General features: G+C 34.0%; 1 non-coding gene across 1 annotated transcript; it reads right to left on the minus strand.

The window, feature by feature from the left end:
• Positions 1-7,797: 7,797 nt before the first annotated feature.
• On the minus strand, positions 7,798-7,903 carry LOC122100969. The gene has a single exon (XR_006146287.1). It is a non-coding gene; the product is annotated as a U6 spliceosomal RNA (small nuclear RNA).
• Positions 7,904-9,644: the final 1,741 nt, after the last annotated feature.

Raw genomic sequence — 9,644 nt, forward strand, 5'->3', positions numbered from 1 at the left:
GTAGTCCTCAGATCTCAGCTTCCTGAGTAGCTAGGATTACAGCTGTGGGCTACTGACACCAGGTAAAAATGGGGGAGTTTTAGAAATGAAAATCCACCTCTTCACCTGTGTCTAAACCTCAGATATTACTATTAGAACACTTCACCTTCACCTCATTTCATCAGACATTTTAAATTTTCTCTTTTCTTTCATGTGGGAATACTGCAGTCAATATCAACTCAGCTGGGGGACTGGATCAATTGTATGGTAATTGTTAGCACCTAATTTAAGAACTTTTACATCGGAAGAAATGAAACCCTCACTTGGAATAATTGTTTTCTCCTTTTATTACAAATCTGTGCTTGATTATTCCCTAATGTGATATTGGACTTCCTAATAGAGTGATGAAATTTTCTTCATTTTCAAACTTCTCCCACATGTGGTCAAATATTTAAGAATTCAAAGATTTGCACTGAAAATTGATTAAGCTGACTTCTAAGAAAATGTGCATTTCTGGAATTTGGTCTTCTGTCATGTTCTTACATGCACAAGCTTTCTATGATTTATTTGTACTACAAGGAATTCTACTTTCCAATCTTTGTGTGACCAATTTTAGTCTGATCAGTCTTTCTGATCCTCTCTCTGGAGTCTCATTTGAGTATTACTCATAAAAAAGATATTAGTTATCAGCTAAATGATTCTCAGCTTCTGTTTTTTGCCTGACTTCTTGTAGGCTGTGATAGCAACCCTGCCTGACTGTGCTTACTGGAGTGTGTGTGTGTGTGTGTGTGTGTGTGTGTGTGTGTGTGTGTGTGTGTGTGTGTGTGTGTTTTGTTTTAGATATCTAGGATTACTATTCAAGGTAGTAGTTTCTCTGGGCCCCTGTGATCCCCTGGCCTAGAGTCAATGAGTTATACTCCTTAGGATACAAAGAACAACTGACTAAATTCCTCTTAATTGTCTCAAAATGAGGCAATCAGGCATCCTTGCAAAGCCATCAATAATGCTTTGTAACCACTTACAGAAGTCGTCTATCAAGATGGCTTTTCAAAGTTGAAATATTCATTTCTAAGTAGGCACCATAAAGCAGATCACATTCCTGGGATCAGACTTTTGGAAGGAAGGTTCCCCTTCCTTCTGTCTCTTATGATAGTTCAAACCATAGTATTCTTCAGTTGTGGCCTGCCTGGAGCACATATTCCCAAGAATATTCTGTAAATATGGGGTAAATACTTGTCTACTACAGACTGATTTATCTTGCTTTTATCTGTTGTTATTTTCATTACTTCAAACACATGGATAATTTATATTGGGATTAGACAAAGGATTAATGGAATAAACATGCAGTTTACTTTCATATATCCAATATAATACACTTAACCCGTAATGGACAAATAAATTCAACTCTAGAAACAATGTCAGGAATATAAAATAAGCTTTAATACGTATAATCTGGCACACATAAACCATCATCTACAGAAAAATTCAGTCTCTCTGTAAATATTTATTTGGTATGAAATAATAAAAATTTAATTAATGAATATCACTTTTAATTATCATCTGAAATAGTCCTCGTGTATATAATTGTAAATAATTTTATAAATGTCACCTAGACAAGAATTTAACATGCATGTAGAAATCAAATTTCCACAATTCAAGCTATATGAGAGGGATCATACCCTCGTGTACTATGTGGTGTGAATTTTGCCACAGTGCTGAACCCTTCCAAATAATACCAAGGGTCATGTGTAATAATTTATTATTTGATGTTAAGATGATTGCTAAGTGTAGAATACACTTTGAATTATTACATTAACTCACAGAAATGAAGCAATGATTTGTTATTTGTTTAAATTCTAATGCTTCTCAATTTTACAATTCATTAAATATATTATTAAAATTATTTTCACTTTCTTCTTTTCTATAGCTGATGAAATTAAAATTATATATTAAACATTCAATGTTTAGAAATCAATAATAAGTAAACTATTATTAAAATGATATACTATTAAACTGTGATTTGAATTATACTTCTAACAAATTGTGATGTAAACAAGTCAATAGAATTAAGGGTGATCATTTTTAAACTTAGCAGCTTGTTATCGTGGGGCCTGAACTCTGGGCCTGGGCGCTATACCTCAGCATTTCAGCTCAAGGCTAGCGCTCTACAACTTGAGACCCAGCACCACTTCCAGCTTTTTTCCTTTTGCTTATGTGGTGCTGAGGAATCGAACCCAGGGCCTCAGGCATACAAGGCAAGCATTCTAGCACTGAGCCACCTTCCCAGCCCAGCAGCTTGTTATTTGTTTCCTAATTGTGTCATTTGTTATTCTTGGTCCAAGTCATCTCTTCATCTTAATTGTTTAGTTTTCTATTTTATCTCAATTGGTTTGCTGATTGTGCATTTTGTTTTCCCTTTTTAATGACTGACATGAGGCTGAAAATCGGTATGCTAGTTTATTACTTCCTACATTAAAGTCAAATTGCTGTTCTCCACAGCTGTTCTACTCTATGATACTACAGTATTTCCCCCACTCCCATCTCCTGTATTGCTGCTCTCATATATTTTATTTTATTTTTTATTTAAATTTTATTGTCAAGGGATATAGTTACATAAGTAAGGTAATTAATTTATTTCTTTTCTAACTTGTTAACCTTTCCCCTATTTTTCTCTCTCTTCACTCCCAATGCCCCCCCCCAAGATTATTTACAACATATTGACTTGTGATTACCACTGTTGCATAGGTTCCCCCTTTGTCCTTTGTCTCACCATTTTCTTTTTTTTTTCTTTCCCTTCCCTAGTTCAGATCAACATATTTAAAATACCCAGGGTATCAAAATCAAATGCAGTGACTACAGGGGATAAACCATAGGTGGGGAAAACACAAAAGCATAAAAAGAAATCACAGTACATTAAGAACAACAACAACAAAGAACATGTCTTGGAGTTCATTTCACTTAGAATCACCTTATACAATCATATGTACATAGCTATTGAACTATTCTGCTCATCTACTAAGATTATCCTTGATGTACACAATAATGCTCCTCTATTACCCAGTAATCACACTTCTGGGCATATAACCAGGTGATCACAAACAAGGCCACAGTAAAGCTACTACTGTGTATCACAGTAATATTTACCAAAAATGACACACACACTCACACACACACACACACACGCACAGATAAACACACATGGAAAACTATGCCTCAATCACAAAGAATGTGACCACCTCATTTGTAAGGAAATGGAAGATCTTGGAAAAAATCATATTAGTGAAGTAAGCCAGATTTAAAGACACATAGGTCCCACGGTTTCCTTTATAATAATTTATAATAATTTATAATAATTAGTTTACATGAATGATAATCTCATGTATTTTAATTTGACATTTTGTTCTATGTTGAGCGTGCAACATTATTGCTATATTTTTTGTTATTATTTCTGCAAATAGGCAGATATACTTAAAGAATTACATTCATCTTATCCATTATTGAAGGAAGAACAACTAAAAGAGTAACCACTACTAGGAAGAACAACTCCTACTTACTTAGCTTCATTCCTATGTAAGACCAATGTTGTCCCCTGTATCCTCATGTTGTACATTACAACTCTATACCTGGTCATAATGTATATCTAGTATCTTATGCATTGTGAACTAAATGCCCGAACTAAATGCTTTACTTTAAAAAAAAATTCTGTCAATGTTTGAGGATGGTTTGTGTGTGTGTGTGTGTGTGTGTGTGTGTGTGTGTGTGTTTACAAAGATCAGAACATAACATTTTTCTTCATTTCGAATACATCTTACAGGTCATTGCAAGTTGTGGCTAATGGGAGCAGTCTCTTGTTATTTTAAGGATGAAACAGAAAAAGATATTTGTGCATGTGACACAGTTGCTTTATTAGTATCGTTGAACACTGAACTTCGATTTACATCTTGGCTGTTGTTGTGAATAATGTGAATAACAATGAACTACAGATATATTTACGAGTTACCCAGAGAGAAATAATCACATGATTGGTGGGTCAGATGATATTTCAAGTATGATTTCTTTAGAAAACTGCATACTACTTTCTACAAGGAGAATACTAACCTGGATTTTGTCCAAGAGTAGAAAATTTCTTTTTCTTCACACTCTCACCAACACGATTAACTTTTATTCAAAAGGGAATAAAGGGCAAGTTTTTACTATCTTCAGTACCCTAGACTGGCTTAAGACCAAAATCCAACCGCCTAAATGCTTGGAATTACAAACTTTTACCACCACACCTGGTTCCTTTGATTTTTTTTGATAAGAGTTATAATAGTTATAAAGTAGTATCATAGTAATTTTGAATTACATTTCTCTAATGACTTCTTCTCACAGCATTAAGCCAGCACAGAAGTTGTATTAAACACAACTGTGTAAACCCACTGGTGATATAGAGGGGTTTATGGAAAACATGTCTATTCGAACTTTTGTCCATTTTTAATCAACTTTTTTGTTAATCTCATCTTTAATCTCTCTATACAAAAATAATTAATTCAAGGTAGTAAAAAGGAAAAAATTAAGCAACTCCTAACATTTTTCAATTTTCAATAACATGATATTGCTTAAATCATTTTCTGTTTATGCTTGAGACTATATAACAATTTAGTTAGACCTTTTACATATCTATATGTATTTTATTTATTTTACATTGATTGCTCTTTCCAAAGCCTGCGTGTCTAATTTTGGTTTCTTTCAGTCTTAAGAAGTTCAGATTTCAAACTCAAGAATAAATGGATGTAAGCAAACAAAAAAATACAGTTCCTCTCATCTGATAATGCCTCTACAAGAATGAGAAAAGAGTTCATCATTCTAAGGACACTTAATTCTTAAGATAACATTTGCTATAATGCTAATGTTATTACCATTTTAGTGTTGGGAAAAATTGTAATTAAAGGCACTAAGTGCATGGCCCAAGACACACACTGAGGAAGGAAATGAGTCAAATTTTCCAAAAGTCTTCCAGCAATACACAAAAGGTAGATAAATTCTCTCCATTCACTGATACTCTCAATTCAATATTCATACTGTCCAAGAAATAATAGCATAGCAATTATTGCCCATGGTAATTGTTTTCTGTTACATTTTGTCTTCAACACAGACTGTGTTGGTGACATTGTGTTATCATGCACAGAGCTGAGCTTATAAAATATGGTCCAAAGAAAGGCAAATTTCTTCTGTCCCATAGTTCCAGTATCATTTTTAAAAAGTACTAAATCTTTTAAATGTCATCACTTACTGTATTTTAATAATTCAAGAATGAAAAATTTCACATATAATCACTCCAAAATGCTTTAAGACTAGGAGATGATAAAACAGGCCTCTGTGAAGTAAATTTTCTTCTACTTTTAAAATTATTCTGAAAGCCTGGTCCTGGTTTGTCACACCTGTAATCCTAACTACTCGGGATACCTACTAAGGAGCCTGAGATCTGTGGATAATATTGGGAAGCCAACAGGACAAAATAAATTCATGAGATTATTTTTCAAAATTTTAACGAAATAGCAAAGGGCCAGGAATGGAGATGTAGCTCATATAATAACTCACCAATCTAGAGAGAAAGACGTAGCGAGATGTTGAAGCCCTGATTTCAAACTCAGAGCATGCCAACACGCAGGAATGCACACACACTCACTTTTTCAAAATATCTTCATATCAGTGTTTTGCATTAATTTCTTTGTTAATGATATTATATGGGTAAAATGGGCGTCATAAACTCTTCCATCTCAAAACATTTTTATACATTTTTGTTGTAAAAATACTGTACAGAGGTGTTATAGTTATATGAGCAAAGTAATAAATACATTTCCTATCAAGCATTGTTACCTCCTCCTTTGTTTTACCCCCACGATTCCTTCCCTTACACCTCCACAAGTACACTCCTCATACCCCAAAGCCCCACCAAATGTCCCTAGCCTAAATTGTAAAGTTCGTTTTTCAAAATAATGTCTTGTGCATCTATTGTTATACAATGGGTCAAAATGAATTCCTATTTAAGCATGTTGTTTTTTTCCTTTCCCTCCCCAAATTAGAGAAGTGTACATTCAAGATGCAGGTGCACCAACATCAAATAAAGTGAAAACAGGGTTATACTGTTGGGGAGGAACGTATAAAAAGGAAAAACAATCATGTCGTACATTATAAATATGTGAGAAACAACAGCAAGAAAGAAAAAAAACACTTGTGTCTCTATCTTGGGGGTTATTTAGCTTAACATCAACTTATCTAGTCATATACACATAGGCTTTCAACTTTTCTGCTTATCCTAGACATATACTAGTTATTGCAAATAAGGGATACCATGGGACCTATGTTTCTTTGGACTTGGCTTACATCAGTTAATATAATTTTTTTCCAAGTCTTTCCATTTCCTAACAAATTGAGCGATGTCATTCTTTCTGATGGAGGCATAGAATTAATATACATACATACATATATATATAGTATATGTGTGTGCGTGAGTGTGTACACACAAATACACACAGAACATTTTCCTTTTTTGTTTTTTAGAGCAACTTATTTTTCCACCTTCATCATTTTTTCAAATGTTTTTATTGTGATTAAGTGGTTACAAATTTCCCAAATTTCACAATATTGTGGGATAGTGATGCTTAGTTTAAGTCACAAACACATTCTAACTTCGATGGAGCAAATTGTCTATTATGGTCTACAACATTTATCAATTCTATGAGCTTTGCAATAGAGTTATTTCTTCCATATGTAAATTTTTGTATATTTCTTTTGTATTGCATAGCGTCAGCTGTTCCCTCTTTCCCACTTGTTCCCTCCCTCCCTCCAGTGACATTGAGTTGCTTAGTTCATTTTGGTCAATGTCCAGTGCAGCTGATGGATCCCACTGTTGTATGTTTTTCCCTGATTCCTTCTAGTTCTGTGTCATCCTCCTGGTTTTCCTTCAGTGTGCACATATGAAGGGGAGAATGGGGTTATTTAGTAGTGATTCGACCAGATGAGTGGAAGTTCTTGGTTTCTTAAGTATTGTTAATTTTGGCATATCACCTTACATTTTGGATTTAACATCTGCTTATCACGGAGACCATGTGCCATTTGTCTCTTTGCTTTTGGCTTAACTCACTCAACATGATTTCCTGTAGCTTGATTGATTTCCCTACTAATGCCATTATTTTGTCCTTTCTAATGGCTGGAAAATATTCCGTTGTGTATAGTTACCACAGTTTTTTGATCCATTCATCTCTGGTGGGACATATGGGTTGTTTTCATATCCTGGCTATTGTGAACAGTGCTGCAATAAACATGGAAGTGCATTTGTCCTTGAATATTGGTACCTGTTGTTCAGGATAGATGCCTAGAAGTGGTATGAGTGGGCCATAAGGAAGGTCAATATTTATCTTTCTGAGGACTCACCAGACTGCTTTCCAAAGTGGTTGTGTAAGTGTACATTCACACACACACACACACACACAGAGAGAGAGAGAGAGAGAGAGAGAGAGAGAGAGAGAGAGAGAGAGAGAGAACATTTTCTTGATCCATTCTTCTACCTGGCAGCATCAGGGTTGGTTCTATATCTTAGCTATGGAAAATAATGCTACAATAAACATTGTTGTGTTGGTAGTTTTAGTATGGACTGGTTTGTGATCATTTGGGAGAATGCCCAAAAGTGGGATTGCTGTATAATAGGGAGCTCTATGTGGAGTCTTTTGAGGAACCTCCAAACTGCTTTCCAAAGTGGATGAACAAGTTTACACTCCCACCAAGAATGCAGTAGGCTTCCCTTCTGGCCATATCCCTTCCAGCATCTGTTGTTGTAAAAATATGGAATGATTCACTAATTTGTGTATCATCCTTGTGCAGGGACCATGTTAATCTTCTCTGTATGTTCCAATTTTAGTGTATGTGCAGCCAAATTGAGCACAAAACATTTTTTATATATAAAGAGTAATTGATTTTCTTAAACTAGACAATTCAACAAAAATAAGTTCAAAAGAATTGTGAAATTTTAGAACCATGTGTTTCTTACATAAGCACACATTTAAGAATAAAGTCAAGATTGACATATCAAAAACAAAATAATTCCAGATATTTGTTGTTCATGAGATTTGTAGGAGGAGGAATTCAATTATTCTACAAAAGGCACTTGTCATAATGATCATTGCAGCAAATGTTAAGGTTTGTTAAAAGTTTTAATGTTTTAAATATGTTTAATTTTGGGATTTGCTTATATATGGCAAAATTAAGACTGTTTGGCAGGTCATAAAAATTTTTGATAAAGTATATAATATTTCTGGTAGCATGTACTAGTAAATATGAACATTTCAGATTTTATAGAAACTTTACTAATGAGAAGTTGTAAAGACTGTGTAAAGAAGCAGAGTGAAGGGTTAAGATTTTAAGTACACAGTTTCTGTTAAATCTTTAGGGCTCCTTTACGTTATATGTTAGTGATGAACAAATAATGATATAATCCACATACAAATGATGAGATGAACTATAAATAGTAATCTTAGTGAATAAATTTAAAGGCTACTTATAGCTTTATCCAGTTTTAAATGTACAGGAATATGAGAAAATAGTAAACTCTACTATGTACACTTCAAATACTGAAAACCCTGGTAATTGTTTTGTTTTTTATTTTAGTAATCATTAATATTTAATTATTGTTTTCTTTATTTATAGCATTTTTCCTTGTTGTAATATAATACAACTTTTTGTGAGTCATGATTAAGAGGTACTTTGAGAATATTATTGGGATGGCCACACAATTTTTCATAGGTGCATGTGAATTTACAAAGAGCAAAACTAAAAACAAAATATTGATGAAAAATTATATCAAGTAGAGTCTGAATCAGGAGTGTTGATAAATGTCCACACCTAAAATCTTAACCCTAGGCTGGAGCATCTTATTTAAGTATTGTTGAGAATTTCAAGACTTCCTTTATTTAGGGCCCTTAGAAGTATGTACAGCATACATGTGTACAAAGCCAGTGACAACAGGCAAATATGACTAAGTTTCCCCAAAAACAATCTATGAAGTCAGTAGTTATCTTCCCAAACAGATGAAAAAATATGTCCAAAATGATTCAGTGCACCTACATTTGTGGAGTTATTTAAGTTATGGATTCTTTGTTAGACATATTCTTTTCTTTTAAAAATTGTCAAATATTAGTTTGTAATAAACTTTGTCTAGCATTTCTTGGTTCAAAACAGAAATCTTGATACAGTTGATGTCACTTGGCTTTCTTACTATCTCAGTTCAAAGCCAACCTAGGCAGGAAAGTCTGTCACATTCTTATCTGTAACCAAACACCAAAAACGCCAGAAGTGGAGTTTGGCTCAAGTAGTAGAGTCCTAGCTTTGGGGGAAGTTGGCCAGGGAAGACATTTCTTCAGGGATATGGTACAGCCTCTGAGTTCAAGCTCCAGAACAAGGACAAACTAAACAAACAAACAAGAAAAAAATGCACATATTTCTTTGGGACCATCCATAAAGCACTGGTTTGAGAACAGACTCCTTTTGCTGATCATACTCACTGAATCCTGCTTTTTTGGAATACTAATTGCGCTGGAGAATTCAGGACAAGACTAAATGAATTAATAAGTGACTCCTGCAACAACAGAATCATCTCAATAGTGAAATATCCATGCATAAGACAAATT

The sequence above is a fragment of the Dipodomys spectabilis genome, unplaced genomic scaffold, assembly GCF_019054845.1.
Source record: "Dipodomys spectabilis isolate Male_0828 unplaced genomic scaffold, ASM1905484v1 ptg000612l, whole genome shotgun sequence".
Taxonomy (NCBI): Eukaryota; Metazoa; Chordata; class Mammalia; order Rodentia; family Heteromyidae; genus Dipodomys; species Dipodomys spectabilis.